The sequence below is a fragment of the Uranotaenia lowii genome, chromosome 1 (assembly GCF_029784155.1).
Source record: "Uranotaenia lowii strain MFRU-FL chromosome 1, ASM2978415v1, whole genome shotgun sequence".
NCBI lineage: Eukaryota > Metazoa > Arthropoda > Insecta > Diptera > Culicidae > Uranotaenia > Uranotaenia lowii.
The window spans coordinates 103,643,839-103,664,482 of NC_073691.1; the positions used below are offsets into that span (position 1 = coordinate 103,643,839).

General features: G+C 38.1%; 1 protein-coding gene and 2 long non-coding RNA genes across 3 annotated transcripts in view; 1 reads left to right on the plus strand and 2 right to left on the minus strand.

The window, feature by feature from the left end:
* Positions 1–20,644, minus strand: part of LOC129752017 (cell division cycle and apoptosis regulator protein 1-like) — a 57,330-nt gene that overhangs the window by 6,333 nt on the left and 30,353 nt on the right. The gene's annotated exons all lie outside the window — the stretch shown is intronic.
* LOC129752103 (uncharacterized) lies at positions 2,782–5,544 on the minus strand. The gene is made up of 3 exons (XR_008738851.1): positions 3,870–5,544; positions 3,261–3,391; positions 2,782–3,196 (listed from the first exon to the last, which is right to left on the minus strand). It is a non-coding gene; the product is annotated as an uncharacterized LOC129752103 (long non-coding RNA).
* LOC129752087 (uncharacterized) lies at positions 9,381–10,119 on the plus strand. The gene is made up of 3 exons (XR_008738849.1): positions 9,381–9,726; positions 9,782–9,910; positions 9,974–10,119. It is a non-coding gene; the product is annotated as an uncharacterized LOC129752087 (long non-coding RNA).

Sequence of the window (20,644 nt, forward strand, 5' to 3'; positions counted from 1 at the left end):
ATAAATTTCAGATTCTGCGGGATTTTTTCCCCCGGTTTTTGCTAAAATTTAAGTAAAACATGCCGGCGGCTCATTTTTCTCATATTTGCTAAAATTTGAGCAGAAAAAAATTGCTAAATTGATTGCTTAATTTCTAGCTGGTCAAATTTGAGCAAAATTTTGCTAAATTTCGGCCTCGAAAGTTTTGTGTGTACACACAAAATTTTCGAGGCCGAAAATTAGCAAAATTTTGCTCAAATTTGACCAGCTAGAAACTTAGCAATCATTTTAGCAAATTTTTCGAACTAAAATTTTAGCAAACGAGAGAAAAATTTAGCCGCCGCAGATTTTGCTCACTTCTTTTAGCAAAAAACCGGTAGAAAAGATCCTATTGGATTTGAAATTCAATATTTCTAGAGTTTGTTTTGATTAGGTCGTATGAGCCACTTGACTAGTTCTGAGAAAATCGCTGTTAAAATTTTGAATCGCATTTTTAATTCCCATTTTATGAATTCTGCTAGAATTCGTTCCGAAATTTGAAAATTATAGTTAAAATTGCAAGAGAACATTCAGATGTACTGGAAAAGAGTGTCAGTACAGTGCTTATATGTGAAATTGTACTTACGTACTATTGCATTTCTTGTTTGGTGCCAACGACATTTTGCCGATCAACAGTTTTCATTCCCGAAACAGATTCCATTCGCCTAATGCTTTGCTAGGTAATGCAAAATTGATTCTAAGAGCCTTAGTAACTGTAATCCACTCAATTAAGGCACGAAAGTTGCTGCCAAAGGGCATCCGGAATTGTTGCTTCCTAGGATTATCTGTTTGGGGATTCACTATAGGAAATTTCAGGCCACTACCTGTAACGCCGATGACGGTTCGAAGAAAGCGAAAGTTATCCATTGCTTCAAATTGTTTTGGTTGTATCTGGAAAGGAAACAGAACAATGGCTTTTTGCACTTTCAAAAGTTAAGTTTTGTATACTTTATACCCAACAATAAATTAAGCCGTCCATTCCGATGAGATACATCTGAAATCACTCCTGCAGGCAGTTTTCTTTAAATTTTTGGTTTAAAACCGTAAAGTTTTATCAATTGCCAAAGCAATTTTCGTGACGGTGCACAAACGACGCAAAAACCAACTCGACGAAGCGTCCTTTTTGCATGCACGGCTAAAAGCGGTGATGCAAAAAGTCGCAAAAACCAATATGCACTCGAAAATAAAAAAGTACGGATACGTCTTAAATTCAAATCATTTCGTAAAAGTTATTCATTGATCAAACACAGCCAAATTTTTATCAAACACAGAACGCATGATTCTCAATCGTTTGCAGCCAATAACTCAGTTTTGTTTATATTGGTTCATACGACCTAATCAAAACAAACTCTAGATTTATTCTTTTTCCAGGAAATTTGGGGGCAATATCTGCTTATACAATAGAATACAAAATTTTTTTCACATAATTTATTTGACACTTTTTTTCAAATTTCAATTAACACTTCCTGCACTTGAAAAACAAAACCGCACTTGTCCGCGGTAACTGACCATCCGCCAAGCGGAAAACCGATGCGGCCAGATCAGTTTCCTTTTTGTCGATCATCCTGATGGCAATGATGCCTGTTGTCGCCGGCAGCCGCAACCTGTAGAAAAAAACAAAGAATTTTTGAAATTTAAAACCGGATTTCCATTGGCCAAATCTGCTATTACCTGTCCGTTCCCGGTGTGAATTTATTCACCATCTCCATCACATGCAGCAAGTTGACCTGGCTTCCATTCCGTCGTTGTCAGCCTAGTCTCCGCAGGTTCTGCCAGCATCTAATTTTCTCAACCGCACTGATTCGCGTCGAACTATTTTTTTCTCGAAACCGGCGGCTGCTGTCTGAACGAAGCGGCTAGCTACACACAAAACTTTCGGGGCTCCACTTAGCAAAATTTCGCTGTTACTTTCCGTTAGCAAATATATTTTTTTACCGTCGAGTTAGCAAAAAGCTAAATTTACTTGATTTTAGTAATTTTAAAGTTTATCTTGCTCGATTTTAGTAAAACAAAAGTTTTTTAGCCGCTTTGTGTACAGACAGCAGCCGCCGCGTGTTGGGAGGAAAAAAACAAACTGACACGATTGAGCGCGGTTCCGAAAGATTGATTCTGGCGCTCCTAAAGGTGGCTAAGTCAACTACAATATACTAGCCTAATCGACGCCGGAAGCGTACAGGTAGGGTCAATTATAAATTATAAAGATTTTCCAACTTTTTAATTGTTTATTATTTTTCTACCAGGTTACAACTTCAAAAAGAAATCCTCAACAGTTTGGAAATGGAAAGGGCCGAGACTGAAAATTCAACGAGCTCCATCCGACACACAACTTAGTGCATTCGTTGGTAAGAATGGCATTGCAATCCGCTCGCCGGAAGGTGCGTCCCCAGGATCGGAACTTCTGTTCTACAAAGTGTCAAAATTTTTAAGAAAAATGTGAAAAATAAATTAAAAGTGAATGAAATTTGAGTATTGTATTTAAGAATCAAACATTCCCCCTAAATCTCCACAGAAAAACCATAAATTTTAAAATTTCAGGTCCGGGCGATCTTTTTCTCCGGTTTTTGCTAAAAAAGTGAGCAAAAATAGCGGCGGCTAAATTTTTCTCTCGTTTGCTAAAATTTTAGTTCGAAAAAATTGCTAAGATTTTAGCTGGTCAAATTTGAGCAAAATTTTGCTAATTTCCGGCCTCGAAAGTTTTGTGTGTACACACAAAATTTCCGAGGCCGAAAATTAGCAAAATTTTGCTCAAATTTGACCAGCTAAAAACTTAGCAATCAATTTAGCAATTTTTTTTTACTAAAATTTTAGCAAAATACCCAAAAGTGTCCGGACTAAATTTTTACTAATTTTTCAGCAAACAAAAATTCTTTTTTGCTGCATTTTCAGCAATTTTTTTTTTCGTTTTTACTGCTAAATTAGTTAAATTTAGGATTCTGAGATTCACAATAATATGGATTTTATACCTGTTCAAAATGAATAGATAGTATATTTTCCAATTTTGTTTTTACATTTAATGTCATTTTCTTATGTAATAACACTATCTCCTTGTCATGTCTTTTTTTCAGGAAACTGCTAAAGTGCAAATGTTTTGCATCTCCGAGAATAGGGAACATTGAATCCGTTAGGTACAACAAACGATTCTTTGATGAACAATGTAATTTGGAATACCCATGTGAATCTGTGGAAGACACAAATACAAAATTATTATAATAAACTTTTTTGTTGACAAAAAAAAAACTTACATTAGCAGTACGGCATTATTTGTAACAAAGATGAAAAAACGGGCTATCGGTTGTGTAGAATTGGCCAGGACTGACAGTCTTCTACCAGCTCATCTTTGGTGCCTTGTCCGGTCGTAACAGGTTATGTGTACCTTTAAATAAAGAGAAAATTATCAAAACTCAAAACTTTTAAAGTTTGAACAGCATACAAAAATACCAAATAATATTTAGAAAAACTGGAAACATCAATTCATGAGAGTGTTTGAAACTAAACTGAATAACAATTGATAACATTTATCTAGCACAACAATATTAATTTTATATCAAATTTAGATCAAATAAAAAATCAGATCAGATAATAATTCTTAAATTTCAATCAACTTATCAAACATATTTTAATAATGAATAATTAATCTATATTATGTTCTGGCATATGATTCTAAAAGGAAAATGATGACTAATTGAAAAGAAAATAGTTTAGAAACCTTTGTGTTATTGTTATGCCTGAATGTAAAATTTTTGAAGTATAGCTTCATTTTTTGTTTCCGGAATTTCTTGTTTGGTGTTGTACTAGATGATTTCACGTTCCTTAGGTTTCAATTTCTAATCAACTAAGTTTCGATGACTTACCTCAAAAAAATCATTTAATTTTCACTTTTTTCCTGGCGATCCGAAGTTTTCCAGACGGTGAGTGTTAGTCAGAGACGACAGCTCCGGATGATGCCAGTGGTTTTCCGGATACGGGTTATTGGGCAAAAAATTTCCCCCCAGACAACTGGATATTTGTTCCCGAGTAGCAAGCAGTAACCTCTTGCCTCTACAGAGATCCGACAGATGCTGCGGGTCTTGTTGTTGGCAAGCCATTTGGATAGGACCTTTGCCATTTTTTTCGTCCTCTTTTTTTTTAATGACCCCGGAAATGACGAAGCCTGAAAAACATAGCCAAATTATTTTTCTTTCAAGCTCAAATTCCATCTTGAAACTCACTTACCAATCTGCTAAAGAGTAGGGGAATCGGATTAAACGTTTTGATAGTTCCTTTCTCCAGTACCATCGAAAATCGTTTGAAGGGTAAACCTCTCAGCGGGTATAATTCGATGCCTAGATGAACACAACCGAAGCGATATTATTTGCCGAAGCAACTTACATGCATCCGGGCCGGACGATTCCGATTCGGTCACTTTATTGACGTAGACCGGCACTTGGGTTCTGGAGTATCATGTTAATCACAGGGGATTCTCCGAAAACGGAAAGCAAACACCTGAAAGCCTGAAACTAAAGTTAACTCGATAGAAATTTCAAATGTAATCGAAACATTCACAAATCGCCCCGAAAAGAAAACAAAATTGAATGGCTGCCAAAACAAAACGTTCACCGCGGTTCGTGTATAGACTTACGGCGTGTTCGTAAATTGATTTTTTCTATCGAAGTGATTTTTTTTATCGATGCTGGCGTTCGTAAATTCCTAACAAACGTATGCAAAAGCATATGGAAAGTGATTTGACATCTACCAAATAAATCAATCGACTGATGCATCACCCAAAAAAATCAATTTACGAACGCGCCGTTAAAGTTGGAGTCTATGCTACTTTAAATACTAAAATAAGTAGGAAATGAGTTGTTTTTACTCAAATTGAACAAAAGTCATGACAATTTAGGAAAGTGCTAACTCAACAGTAAAAAAATTATTTTGCTAACGGAAAGTAATGGTCACTTTTTGCTAAGTTGAGGCCGAGAAATTTTGTGTGTAGGCTGCTTTTTTACCAAAATCAAGCAAAATAATAACTTTGCTATCGCGTTAGTAAAACAACTCTTTTTGCTAATCGAAAGTAACACAGTATTTTTGGTAAGTGGAGCCTTGAAAGTTTTGTGTGTATGTCACTCGAGTCGAAAAAGTTGAACGAATAAGATTGTTCATAAAAGAAAAAAGGGTTTATTCACCTTCATCCGCATTAGAGTGTCATTTTGACACTATTGCAAGTTTGAAGGCTTGTAACTTTTTTCAGAAGCTTCAAAAACAAAAATTTCTTCGGAGACCCTAAATGATTTCAAAAGTTCTTGAATATTTTTTTTGTTTATGGATTTATGAGCGCCTGGCTAACCCGGAAAGGAAATAGAACCGAGCAATAGCAGTATGGTATCAAATAATATGGTATCATATGCTAACGCCTTGTTATCGTTGTCAGAAGGGTTCACTATCTTACCGTAGTTGAATTTTCCCTTCCTGTCACCTAACCTTACTCGTTTCCATAAATTTGGATTCTTGCCAGCTTGATTTAAAAATAATCATAGATTCGCTAAGTAAAAGATGTATTCAAGTGATTGATTCTACGCGACTACACGGTTATTCGATACCTCAACTAGGATACCATTAAAACAGAATCTAGAAAAGGTGTCTCTTAAACTCATCAAACAATGAACTGTAAGCTTAAATAGCATTATTGGTATTGTCAACTTATCAACGGAACAGGAAAATATTAGTGCTGTTCTTTATCGACGATCTGAGTGGCAGCGTGACAGCTAGCGTTATCGAGTTTTTTGTTCCCATATCCTCGAATTCCCGGAATAGAACCCCTGCTGGCCAAGTCCTCGGGGAAAGTGCAGCGTCCTTGACCTTAGGATCCACACCAACTTTGAATGAAATGGACCTAAGCGTCGAGACGTTAACATCCTTGCGAACCAGGAGATGAACCTCGGCAGATTCGCATTGAAGACATTCCATAGCAAGCTCTTCGATGTCTTTAGCTGTGACATTGTTTTGTAGTCTCGCCAGATAAACCCAGAATTTTTTTTCGGGAGGAGCCACCGTTGCAATAGTTTTCACGGTGACCTTTTTGTACCCACACAAGGTGCCAGAGTCAGATTCTCGACTTGTCGTCTCTTATTCGTTGGAGTTGGAACGCTGGGCCAAGGGGAAGAGATACGGGGGGCAGGGTTGTTGTTGGTCTGCGCTTTCAAACATTTATCCAGCTTTGAATTCGTCGCGGCTAATTCCAATTTCAGCTCCGATACCAAGGAAGCTTGACTTTTTCGAAGGTCTGCAATCAGTAACTCGTAGCAAGCCAAAGAGCGACGAAAGGAAGAGTGCTTCAGTAGTTCGCAACACTCGTCGCAGACCTAAAGCAAATTTCTGTTGTCGGCCTTAGATTTTAGGTGCGATGAAAGCAACCCAGCGCATTTCAAGTGGAAAGCTTAACTGCATAGGCCTTGGCAAATGATGCTATCCGTGTTGCTTGTTGGCTTAGCGCACTTATCACACACGCTAACTTTTGGCTACCCCTTAACGAATACTTTTGACCCGTTATTCAATAAGACTGGGAGAACTCCTTTTTAAGGATACAGTCGCTGTACCCCTTAAGGGGTACTCAGCTTCATAACGCTTGTAGCGGGTCAAAATTACCTTTTATTCCAAACGCTCATACCGGATGAAAATTACCCCTTATTTGAGACGCTTTCATATGGTGGAAATTTCAGGAGCTGCTTATGGGAAATATGTTTGCTGGGAAATTAACGACAACAAAATATCATTTTTGATTTGGTTTATTGAAATATGACAATAGCAAAATTTATCCACCATTTTTTTTTTACCATTGTGTTAATCCACTGCGGTTCCGGTTTCGTCCATCGGCTTAAAATTTTTCACCGCCCTCATCCGGAACTGTGCAGTTCTGAAAAAATAACATGAATAATTGAAATCGAGCAAAAGGAACAAAATAAATATATCATAAAATACTTACAATCTTTCGCATCAATCACAATTCACCGAATAAATAATAACGCTTTCAATGTTACATCTAGAACTACCCCTTTGAAGCGGACTCGAGCTTTTCGAAATAAGGGGTAATATTGATCCGTTAAAATGACCCTTCATTTGACAGATAGTGGAGGTTCTCAATAACGGGTCAATTTTACGCCTTTAAGGGGTAGCCAAAAGTTAGCGTGCAGGCCATTTCGTTTGATGACATGGACGTAACAAAACGAAAATGATATCCAATAGTCCTATTTGCCGCTGGTAGTGTTCGTGATATTATGCTGGTTGTTTCACCAACACTTTTAAGTTTTGGGACAATCAACCTCAAAAACGACCATGTGCGTCGGCCGGCTGCCCGTTTTTTGTACCGTGAGTTTTTGAGGTTAATTGTCCCGTCTCATCTGTACACGCTCAGCAAGTGTGCGTAAGAAATGTCAAAAACAACTCTATTCACGGTAACTTATCGAACAGCCCGATTTTGTTCAGTGCAAAGCAAAACAAAATAAACAACAAGAATAGCGGAGTGTACACGGAAACTTTCAAAAACTTACCGAGTAAGTTATTTCTACGCAACAGAAAGTTTTTTGGCATTTTCTTTTGTTTGCATAGTTTTCGTTTGTTGTTTTGTATGAAACTCAAAAGTTTATCCCATTAAACTTTCAAGTGAGTAATTTTGCACTTGCCATTGCCATTTTGTTTTTAAAGAGCGTTGTTGATGCCGCGTTTTGTAAAGATTTGCGAATAATTTTATCCGGAAGCACAATCCGGCAAGTCATATCGTGAATTTTCGCCCTTTAAACGAGATCTAGTAAGTCAGCGCTGGTCGACTTTGGTTATTTCCGTGTCTCGATATTCATCGGCTCCCCCGGAAGACGATTTCTTTCTCCAGACCGAACGGTTTTGGAACACCTCTGGAGGAAACCATATCAAGTAAGTAGAAAGGTGATTAAAAGATTTGAGGGACTACTATTAAATTTAATCTTCCCCGCAGGATGTGCTGCATATAGAGGGGAAATCGGACTATGATCTATGATGTACGTCTGATTCCTCACCGATGGTTTGCAATGGGCCGGAAAAATTCTGCACCGCCCAGAAATAGCTTATCAAAGAAAAAGACCCCGCTTCCGGATCAGGTAAGTAATAACAATTCAAACTAATTTAATTGTAACAATTTTCTTTGTTTACCAGGAACTTCTAATTTTCGGAAAAAATGGTTCATACGAACAGCATATGGAAGTTGCTCGAAAATATTATTTTTGTGTCCTCCAAGCTGAACCTTCCGCTGCTTGCAAATGAATCCCAACTGTTCCAACTTTACCATGCACGGGCAGATTATGTTGATCGATCGGGCCACGCAATTTTACTCGAAACCATTTATGGACGATTATATGATGGTGAGTTAATTTTATTCATTGAATTAATTAAGGTAATTAATTGTATTTGAGACTAATTTTAATTTGGCTTAAGATCATTACGATCAATTTGAAAAAATCCTTCCAAACAAATAATGAATGATGTTTTCATAATCCGTTTTTAGGTAATCGAAGTTTCCACCCGCAACGATCGGAAGCAAATTCTGAAGCTATCCCGAAAGTAGGGATTCTTGACCGGATACGAATCGCCGACCATGGAAAATCTCCACCTAGACGCGCTTTTCATCCTGGGTGAAGTGTTCAGCGTTGTGGGAGAATTCGAATTTCGACGGCCGGTCATGATATAGCCAAACAGTCTCCAATAGGCCAGTGCTCAGTGCCGCTTGCAACGTCAGGCTAGAGTAAATAATGTGGTCCGGAAGCAATAAATTTATAATGAACCCACAAATAAAGAAATTAAAATTAACTCCCATCCATTTTTTCATTTTTGATTCGATTGAAATCGCTCATTTTTAGGATCTTACGATTCTACGCACCGGCGAGAAAACAAGGAAAAACTTTCTGTTGAGTAAAGTGCATTAAACTTAACGTTGAGTTAAACACCCGAAACTTGAAGTTGAGTTTGATGCATTAAACTTAACATTGAGTCCCTGCACTTTTTGTCCGAGATGCGTACAAAATTCAATTACACTGAACCAAATCTGGCAATAAAGTTTAAAGGGTCAACCTAATAAATCTTTAAGTACAGTGTGCAATAGGAGCTATTGATATATCCATTAAAAATTATAGGAAATTCCAATGAATCTCAGCAGCTTGTTATAACCAGTATCTAATACAAGAAGTTCCTATAAATTCTGAACAAAATCTGCCAATAAAATTTAAAGGGTCAATCCAATATAACTCAAAGTTCAATATGTAATAGGAGCTACTGATAAATACAGTATAAAATAAAATAAATTCCAATGAATCTCAGCAGCGGGTTATAATAAGTATCAAATACAAAAATGTCTAATAAATTTTACTATTTTGAAGTACATCTCACAGGATGGATATTCATCAATTCAGTGTTCTATAAGGTCGTTATTTTTCAGTTTGTGTGCTATTCAATCGGTAAGTTAAATATTTAGTACCTCATTCAAATGATTAAAATTCTTTGAAATTCATGTTTAGGATATAATACGTCTTCTGTTGGACAGATGGAACATCAAGAATTGTTTAAAAAACTGCTCCCCGCTGGGAGACTAGGTGCAAGAATTTGGAAAACCACCTTCATCATTTATTGTTGGGACACTTGGGCGACAGTTGGATTATCCTGTCCGAAAAAGTCTTCATACCATTTTATCTGTGCTGCAATTTACTAAAGGTAATTTTTTTAAATAAATTAACTTGTGCATTTTTGTGAAAAAAAATGATTTCAGACATCATCGATCATCCCCTAACAGAAAGCACACGAACGACCGATCTCGAAAAAAGATGAGGCAGAGATCGAAGCTCTTCCGATTCCAGCAATTCTAGATTGAAAAATTTAAGCTGAAACGGAACTGGAGGTGAATAAGAAATTTCTGGCTAGAGTTAGATAAATAGTTCTCACAAATGCTTTGCTTTTTCAGATTGAAAAGGATTCCTTTGGACCTAAGCTACCGTACAGCTGGCTCAGAATTTGTTCCCCCGGGAATGTACATAGATAGCTGTGATGAAGCTAGGGCAGAAAGAGTCCCGAGACCGAAACAAACTACGCCCTACGTACGAACGATTTTCAAGGAGTTTTTGTATTGCATCTTAAAATACAGAAAATTTAAATTTAATTTTAAAGCTTATATTGCCCCACTGATCTTATCACATTCGCCAACAAGCTGTTATAAACAAAACAACTTGAAAAATTGAAAAAAACAATAACTAAAGAAAATAAAATACGAGCATATAACATTGCATTGATTCATTTCACTACCCTGAATAATAAATTTTATTATTATGGCTCGAGTTAGAAATCATTGGAAATTCTTATAAAATCAATCTATCCCCTACTGGTAAAATGTATTGGATTTTCCTTTAGTGCGAAAACACTAAAATTCCCAATAAACCTTATAGCCGGATTTTGTTCAGTGTATGAACATAGAATTAATCGCAATTACCGTGAACGGCCCTTATTCTGCGCAGTTAAGGATTTTTCAAATGTTTTAAGTTATAAAAAATTTACCTTTCAATGAATTTCCTCAAAATTTCATGTACAGTTGGGTTAACTAACAAATTTAACGGCAAAAATAATGAGAGCTCAATTTCGGAGCAAAAATGTGGATTATTTACAACATTTGGAAAAAATGCAAGTGGCTCTTATTCTGCGCACTATTTTCTATTTGTTCCTAATTCTGCGCATATGTCCCATATTCTGCGCACCCAAATAAAACCAATATACCATTCCGTTCTTGTAAGACAAACATTGAATTCAATTAAAAAGTCTTAAAAACATGTTTTACGCTTAATAAAGTATTGCAAGTTATGAAAATGGGCCAATTCAAGCCTTGGATCTTTGAACCTTATGTGACACTTTCTTTCACTATTTCTTACTTCACTTGCTATATGTTACTTGCAGATGCTTTTTCCTGCAGCTCGCTTACCCAATATTTGTTGACCGATCACGTTCTTCGTCGGATCTGGTCAAATTAACTTGTTTCGTTGGTGTGCAGTGCACACTATTCCGACATACAGAAGAAGTTCCGGCGGGCCACAAAATCGCCCCAGCTGGGGGAACTACGCGCTGCTTCATTTGGTTTAATATCATTCAGTATCAGTTAATCAACGAGTGCGAGTGAGCGGGTGAACCGAGAGAAGCTTCGCGTAGTTCCCCCGACTGGGGCGATTTTGTGGCTTGCGGAACTGCTTCTATACGTCGGAACAGTCTGTACAGTTGGGACTGAACGATTAACACGCGAACACGATAGAGAACGTGTTGTTGCAGCACTTGGGCAGTGGAAAGGAGAGACTTTACTACTTGAGGGTAGAAACTGGAATACTTTATTTACTATCCTAACATCCTATTTATAGGAAAACCATCCCTATGGTTACATATCTAATTGTTTATTCATTATGTGTATGTTGTTATTTGTCCCATCGATTGCTTCGACTGGACAAATCTCAACACTCCTCCTCAACATACACATTCGCAGTCTTTTATCTGCATCCGGCGGCTCCTCCTGAAGATGGGGCTACTTCTCTTCAACGCACGCACCGGAACACGCTGTCGCCCGTGTTGCAACTCGATGACCTTCCATGACTCCAGTTCGACGACCTCCACCGGGATCTGGCACGACGACCTCCCAATGGCTCTGGCCCGACGACCTTCCATGGCTCTGGTCTCAGCGCTCATCATGTGGCTCGAAGCTTCTCTTCCATCTCGACACCTTTCCTGAGGCCTGCACCTTACAGTGGTTCCAGCCCGACGACTTCCACGTGGCTTTACGGTCCGATCACCTTCCATGGCACCGGCTCGGCAATCCTTCCGTGGTATCCCACTCGCAAGTCCTCCAGTGGCTCCTGGTCCTACGACCACCACCTGGTTCCTGACTTGACGTTCCATGATACCGGCCCGCCAACCCTCCATGGCTTTCGGTACGACGACCTACCAGTTGCTCTGGCCCGACGACCGCAATCGTGGAGTGTTGAGATTCGTCTCATCGAAGTAATCGATGAGATGAATAACAACACACGCATGTTGGTGTTATTATTAACAAATTATTGTAACTATGGTTCCCTATGAATCTCTAGGGAACCAATTAGTATAAATAGAAGTTAAAGTTAAAAATAAAGTCATTCCAGTATTGACCTTCAAACAAGTTTGTTCTCTCCTTTCCACTCCGAAAGTGCTCCCTGTCCAACAGGTTATGGGCTCAGCACTAGTGGAAAGGAGGAGTGGAATCAACAGTGGAATCGGTATCCAGCCAGCAAGAAGCCAATGGGAGGACGAGCCAGCGCCGGGAATCCAAAGGAACGTCGTCGAGCCAGAACCGTGTGAGGTTGTCGGACCAGGAGCCTGGTAGGTCGTCGGACCGGGAAGCCAGCTGGAGGTCGGCAAGCCAGGAGACTCGGGAGGGAGGTCGTCGGGCAGGTGCTTTGGAGGGTCGTTGGTTCGGAGCCATTGAGAGCGGACCAGAATCACTGGCGGTTCGTCGTGCCGGAAGCCATGGAAGGTTGGCGGGCCGGTGCCGTGAAAGGTCGTCGAGTTATAGGCCAGGTGGTGGTCGTCGCACCAGGAACCTCTGGTGGACTTACGAGCCGGGAACTACGGAAGGTCGTCAAGCCGGTGCCATGGAAGGGTGTCGGACCGAAAAACAAAGTGATGGTCGTTGGGCTGGTGCCACTGGGAGGCGTCAGGCCTCAGGAGGAGTGTCGAGGAGTGGCAGGCAGGCAGCGGCAGGAGGGCGACCTGGGAATCCATTTGGAGGTGATATGCCTGGAATCCGATGGAAGGTGGTCGTGCCTGGAATCCGTTCGGAGGTGATCGACCTGGGAATCCTTTCGGTGGCGTCGAAACGGAAAACCAAGCCGGGAATCCATGTGGTGGCTTCGAGCAGGGAATCCATGTGGAGGCGTCGAACCTGGAGCCGGTCGGAGGTGTCGAGCCAGGGATCAAATTGGAAGGTGGTTTAGCCTGGTATCAAATTGAAAGACAGTCGAACCGGAATTCTGTCCGGAGGTGTCGATACTGAAATCCGATGGAAGGTTATCGAGCCGGGAATCCGAAGAGGGTTGCGAGCCGCTGGGAAGGCGAAAAGCCTTGAGGCTACGAACTGCAAGGAGCGTCAAGCTGACGGGAGGTTGTCGTCGAGCGAACCGAAGGCAGGTTGTCGTCGAGTGAGCCAGGAAATGGTCGTCGGGCGAAACCGGTGGAAGGTTGTCAAGCGAAACCTCGTCGTGCTGAAGGCGATAAGGTTCGGTGTGTGTCCAGGAGGAGTAGCCACTTCAGGAGGAGCCACCGAATAGCTTGCAGTTGGATAACTGAGAACAGCGTGTGTTGAGGAGGAGTGTTGAGATTCGTCTCATCGAAGTAATCGATGAGATGAATAACAACACACGCATGTTGGTGTCATTATTAACAAATTATTGTAACTATGGTTCCCTATGAATCTCTAGGGAACCAATTAGTATAAATAGAAGTTAAAGTTAAAAATAAAGTCATTCCAGTATTGACCTTCAAACAAGTCGTTTCTCTCCTTTCCACTCCGAAAGTGCTCCCTGTCCAACAGAACGCAAATCAAGATTTTCTTTTTTTTGTCAACAAAAGATATAGTTTCGAAGGGATTCCTAAGAAACTCCCAACAACTTTACGAATACACAATCTTCATAAAACTTATTAGAGAACTGTAATTGAAAGTCCCCTAACTCCCTGCATCCAATTCCTTGCAGCTTTAACATCAGTTCACTCCGGTGCTTTTCATTCTGCGTATTAGAAACATAAGTAAAACAAATGGTGTCAAATTCTGCAAAATCATTGTTTTGATTCGAAAAACCATTTTTTTTTCTCGAATTTTTTAGTAGTCATGTTCAGAATGATTTTATCTTCCCCGTAGAGGCATTTCCAATGAGAAAATTCTGTATAACACTGTTTCATTTGATCTTTTTGTTTTCCTAACACTTAAGCTGGGCTGCTAACGGCGGCCATTTTTCAACGTTTGCTTCCTACATTTATTTTGATTTTTTCCATTTCTCGCGAACAATTCATCAGATTTCAAAATATTTGGAAGCATTTTGAAGATAAGCAGTAACTGAAGAGTTTCAGCTTGTTTCATGGATATTTTGTTCATCACATCTTGAAATATTTCTGTTTGAATATGAAAAATGCGCAGAGTTTGGGAGTGCGCAGAATTAGGGCCGGTCACGGTAATATAGCTATAGATATGATAATGAACAAATCAGGTAATAATTTCTTAATATGTACGGATTCGAAATCAGGACTACAATCACTAAAAAAGTCAAAAATCAAAGATAATTTTATCATTGACGAGATGCTAAATAAATTATCTAACTCCGATAAAGTTATAAAACTTCAGTGGGTCCCTGGACACTCGAACATTAACGGAAATGAAATCGCGGATCACCTTTCAAAACAAGGATGTATTTCGCAGCAAATGATAAATACAAAAATTCCCATTAAAGACGCGCTAAATTTAGCAAAATACGAAACCTTACAAGAATGGCAAGAAGAATACTCATATTTATCATTAAACAAAGGCAAACAACATTTTAAGATACTACAAATTCCAACACTTAAACCCTGGTTTTCAAATATTGATCTGGGAACACAACAAATAACAATAATTGGAAGACTTAGAACTTTCCACACACTAGACAAACAAAGGCTTTTCCTATGGAAATTAACAGACACCGACAAATGCGAAATTTGCAACACGACAGAAACACTGAACATATATTATTCAGGTGTTACAAATATACACTTTCTAGAAACAACTTTCCCAGTCTCATTCTAAACGACGACCTAATTACCCTTCTAACCAACGCTAACAAGAAAACTTACAATGAAGTAGCCAGATTTGTTATGCTCAACAACATTTCGCTCTGAGTCACTCTATCTGATATGGATCCAATGGGTGGTATGAAAAAAACCTAGTAATTGCTTTTGCTAAACTAAATCGAGCAGTCGAGCAGTCGCTTAAAGCAATTGCTTCGGTTGTTATGAATAAAGTTTTTTTGACAGCTGTTTTCTCAGTCAGGAGCTTTTACTTTTAGAACAAGCTAGTTTGGTATGAATAAAGCTCGAATCTAAAGCAATTGCTCGGCAAATCTCCAAGCAATTGCTCTATTTTCTAAGCATGCTCGGTAGCAGACTTTTCCAATAAAAAAAATCTTCAATAACGTTATGAATTAATCAAATTAGCAATTTTTCACTTCAAAACAATTCAAAAAGGCATTTTCAACATGGATAAAGAAAAGTCGAAGTGATAACCCAACTTTTTTCATATTCTTGTCGTTGTATAAAATCATTCGTCTAAGATGAAATTAAACAAATCAATTAGTAAATATGTCAAATTAAAAAAAAAATCCGGCTATAGTGGACGAAGTCCCAATTGGCTCAAAGTAAGCAATAAATTGTAATAATTTAAAAAATTATACAGATCTCTCATTTTTATATAACTCTAAGATTTAAGAAAAAATATCTAAATTAAAATGCGCGCCTATTGCCTATTTTTTATACAATGGGATGGGGGTGGGGGAGAACTTATGATAAATATTAAAGTTAGGCCATTTTTTGTTTGACAATATTTAAATATTTTTCTTTAAACATCAACTTACGAGCACAAATTAACCAAAAAAATCCGGTCGTTCTTACACCCACCACCCGATTCGTCGACTTCAAGGCTCCTTTAGCCGTACTTTTCAATTCTGATCGTCTTCTTTCATTTTACTTTGGAAAACTTCAGATTCTGCTGGTTGGATAGCTCTATTTTTCGAAGCAAAAGCTATGTTCTAAGATTTTAGTACACATCCGCTAAGCAAATGTTTATTCATACCAAACTAAGCAAATGCTTTGGACTTTTGCTTTGATTGATTTCGAGCTAAGTAAAAGCTACCGAAGCAATTGCTGAACCTTATTCATACCACTAAATATCTAAAATTTAAATAAATATGCAACTGCCAATTCAAGTCTGAAAAATTTGACAACTTTCGGGATAGTAACATAAAAGAGGCGAAAAGGCCCAACATAAACACACGAACTCGCCATAAAAAGAAAAGAAGAAAAAGATGCGTACAAAAAAGTGACGGTTGAGTTTATTATTTTTGCCGTGTAGAAACCGAACTTTCGGCGAGGGATTCACGGCACGGAGAGGGCAGATCGGTAAATATTCCACTATACGCGGCACTACCATCACGAGAATGTTGCACAGGACACGGACGGAACGGATAAAACCAAAGAGTTCACGATAAAAAAACAGTAAAAACAGAGCACAGTAAGTACACACTATAAACAATGAACTTGACTTGACTTGCAAACAGTCTTCAGGGTGTCGACTCATATCTGGTAATGAAATTCCCTGATTTTCCCTGATTTTCCAGTCGTTTTTCTAGAAAATTCCAGGTTTGAAAAACAACCTGAGGAAGTAACTTAAAGTTATAAACAGTGCTGATAAATATCGATCACTATCGTCTGACTTTAACATGGTAGCCTATGTCAATTTCATCTCTATTACACTCCTGTCACCAACGAAACGGTCATAGCATTCATTTTTTCTGTCATACTGTTGCTGACAGAAATTTTTGTTGCATGACATTCGTCCGCGATACATATTATTTGATTTGCGCGTTTGCTACACAGAAAAAAAATCTGAATCCTTAACAACACTGAAATTGAAAACCTGTATCATTACATGACGTGGAACTCGATTTATTGATGTAAATTTACAAATTAAAAAAAGTTGAATCCTTAACAGCACTGAATTCATATGACACAAATATTACTTGACACGGAACGCGATTATTTGATGTAAATTTACATCACATATGATGTAAATAGAAAGAAGCATCACATACGACGGAATTTTCAGTGCGAATTAAATATTACACGTCTTTAATATTTTACATGTCTTTAAATTTTACACGTCTTTTGAAGTTTACAGACGTGGAATATTCAACTCGCACTGAAAATCCCATCATATGTGATGCTTCGTTTTCGTTACATCATATGTGATGTAATGGAAATAGAAATTTATTAAAATTACACGACATGGAATGTGATGAGGACATTGAATTTCAATTTAATAGGATCAGACAAATTTAAACAAAGTGTCAAGTCAAAGTCGTGCACCAAAAAGTATTTTTTAAGCAGTTTTCCCGCGATTAAAGTTCCCAGAGATCTTCGTGAAGCAGGAAGCGGTGTTGGAAGCAGCTCCAAGTTATTCAACTTTGGATCCGGTCTTCGAGAAAAAATATAAGTGTGAATGTGACTCCTAATATAAAAAATTGTGAGACTAAAAAAATCATTGTCACCAAATGAAATAAGCTAAATTAATAACAAAAAGGTTTTATTTTTATTATGACATGAGATAATTCCATTATTGAATCATAAATACCAATAAATAAAACAAAACAGATTCCAATTGGAAAGTTTTTCCTCCAATATTCAGTGGTTTTATAATTTACATCATTTTTATTTTACATGTTGCCATATTTTACATCATTTTTTATTTTACACGTTGCAACATTTCACTGGCGTGTAATTTCCAACTAGCACTGAAAACTCCGTCATATATGATGCTTCTTTTTATTTACATCACATGTGATGCGATTTTACAGATTTTTTTCGTTGTTTGTAATTTTGTGTTTTGTGTGTCATTTTCGCTCGGTTTCTCAAAATTAAAATGCTTTCTCCGGGAGCGTCTGGACCTCAATTGCCTGAAATTTGCACTGAACACAGTTAAGGGAGCGTGCCTAAAAACTCCGAGTAAAATTTTGTATCCATATGCTTGAAGGTTTGTATCAATAAAATTCAAATGTGAAACTTGTGTTGTGATTATCATTTTTATTCTTTTCTCCTATGTTTAAAATTTAGAGGGGCAATAACTACCGTGATGATGAGGCAGCTGGTCTACATTCATGTTTATTGACCAGCTCCAGGTCACATCATAGTTCGTCGGCAAACAATTCCAGTAAAAAAGTTCCAAATTCCTATTATTTCTGACCTCTAAAATTTTACCCATAATATATTATTCAAAATGTTTGCGTCATTGTTTTATTAACACGTCCGAAACTCTTACTTAGTACATTTTTGTTAAAGTTCCATCCTTTTGATAGTTCCCCTCCGAAAAATTTGCAGCAAGTGAAGCCAACCATGTGTTAACGAGAGAATTTGCTAGCCGTCTTTCCATTCAGAGCAAAAATTTACACTTATTTTCTGAAATTAGCATTTTGTACATTAAAGGATTAAAGAGAGCATAATATTATAACCATCACGTTGGCTCAGATGTCACTCATTTCAAAATGTCGCGATATCCTATCATATGTGACGGTGATACGATACATGTGTTGCATGACAGTGACACCTCCGAATATATCAATATCGCATGACTTTGGCTACTTGATGGTACACACAAAATTTCTGGGCCGGAACTTAGCAAAAATAGTCGGTTACTTTCGATTAGCAATTAGGCTCGTTTTACTGACACGATAGCAGAAAGCGTATTTTGCTTAATTTTAGTAAAAACGAAGCTTGTTGGCCGCCAAATTTTTTTGGCGGTAGCCGAATTTGCCGCCGCAAAAAAGAAAAACAATGTGAATGAAATTTGATGTCAGCCGTGTCTTTGTGGACCAAGTGGACGACGAAATGTTGGCAGAATTGCAACTGGGAGCATACAGGTAAGAACAAATGTGGAAGCAGACACATTTTCTGATTTTGATGTGTTAAATTCTTCTTTTTATCAGGTTTCCGCTGCAAGTGGAGGAAAGTCATCAATGTCAGAGAATGGACGGGGAAGATGCGAAGTCTAGGCAGAATAAAAACTTTCAATGGTTTCTGTTGGCCGACAAAGGAAACATCCGAAAACCAGCAGTACTAATTCTATTTACCGTCATCCGGAACATCCCAGTTCAGGCGCCGGAAGAAAATTGTCATATTCAAAGTAAGAATAATACTGTATTTGTTTTCTCCACTCGTGGAGTGTTCCACCGTACCCGATAAAAACAAACACAAATCGTCGCCAGTGTATTGCTATTTCACTCACTCACACGCTCTCTCGCAACACTGGCAAAATTATCGGTGGGCCACCGTCCGTAAGCAGAACTCCGACAGGTCAAAACCAGTGCAACACCGTCCGAATAAACAAACAGTTTGACAGCACCTAGTGGTGCACCAGTGCAACACTAGTGCAACACTCGGCATAAACAAATACGGTATAAGTGTTTTGAAATGAAGTGAAAGTCCAAATAAAAGTGCAATAAAATTTGTAAGGTGAAATATAATTCGTGTATTTTATACCACCCTCTCATAACCTCCTTGCGTTTCCTGAGAAAAAATAATAAATTTTGTAAATTGACATTTTTCCCAGTCTTTTTCTCCGGTTTTTGCTAAAATTTTAGCGAAATATTTCGGCGGCTAAATTTTTCCTTGTTTGCTAATTTTTAAGTAGAAAAAAATTGCTAAATTGATTGCTGAATTTCTAGCTGGTCAAATTTGAGCAAAATTTTGCTAAATTCCGGCCTAAGAAATTTTGTGTGTAACCTTTTACCTGCCCAGTATAAAAAATATAGTTCCCCCGGAAATAAACGCACAGAAAGCTTTGAAACGAGAATACTAATTTATTACGCTAGTTTTAATGGAAGTATTATTTGTGATACTAAACATTTTAAGATAAGTCAACCAGTTCGGATCCACTTGAAGAAATTCTTATGATTTCAACATAACAATTTTCTCCTGCAAGATATCAGCCTTCTTCTGTGCGTCTCCCAAAATTTTCCTCCGTTTCACCTCAAGCGATTTTTCTTCCGCTTCTCGATGGCGCTTCATCAGCTTTGTTTGATCTGATTCAAGAGCTTCCTTTTTGCGGCGATCTTTGTCTTCCAAATATAGAGCATGTGAATTTCGAAATCTCTGAATAAGTTTGTTGGAAATTTGGACTGATTTTATTCCTCCAGCATAAAAAAACAGCATCATAGATTTGTCGTTTAGCTACCACTGATTCTTCACGCATATTTTCGAAGAGACATTCGGAATTCACTGAATAACCAGGTTCCACATTCGCGTTGCCATGTGAAAGACAGCAGATCATTTTGACGATGTTGAAGAATTCTGGACACTTGGCATTTGCTAGCACTCCACTCCAAAAATGATCCAGCTTTTTTTTGCTACGGTCATAATTATCAAAATTATCGCCTCTGGCAATACTGCCGTACTGCTAAATCTGCCGAGGATCCACTAACGCGTCCAGTATCTATCAATATAGTCAAAGTCTTCTCAAATCGGTTTTTGGCCAATTTGGTATCGCTGCTGATAACTGATAACTGGATTAGTTAATGGCGATCGCTTCATTAACTCAAGTACAATTGCCTTCAGCATTCCTTTGCATTCGATACGAAATTGCAGAACTTGCTTTTCGCTGAGCTTAGGACATTTTTTCATAGCATTCTTAGTGTCATATCCGAGAACAATGTCTTTCGATGGTAGATCATTTTTTATTTCATTCACTTCATCCACTGAAACTTAAATTAAACAAAAAAAGTTTAAGTTTGAGTTGTTCCATCATCGCTGGAAACTGAGGTAAGATTGGTCAACATTTTTC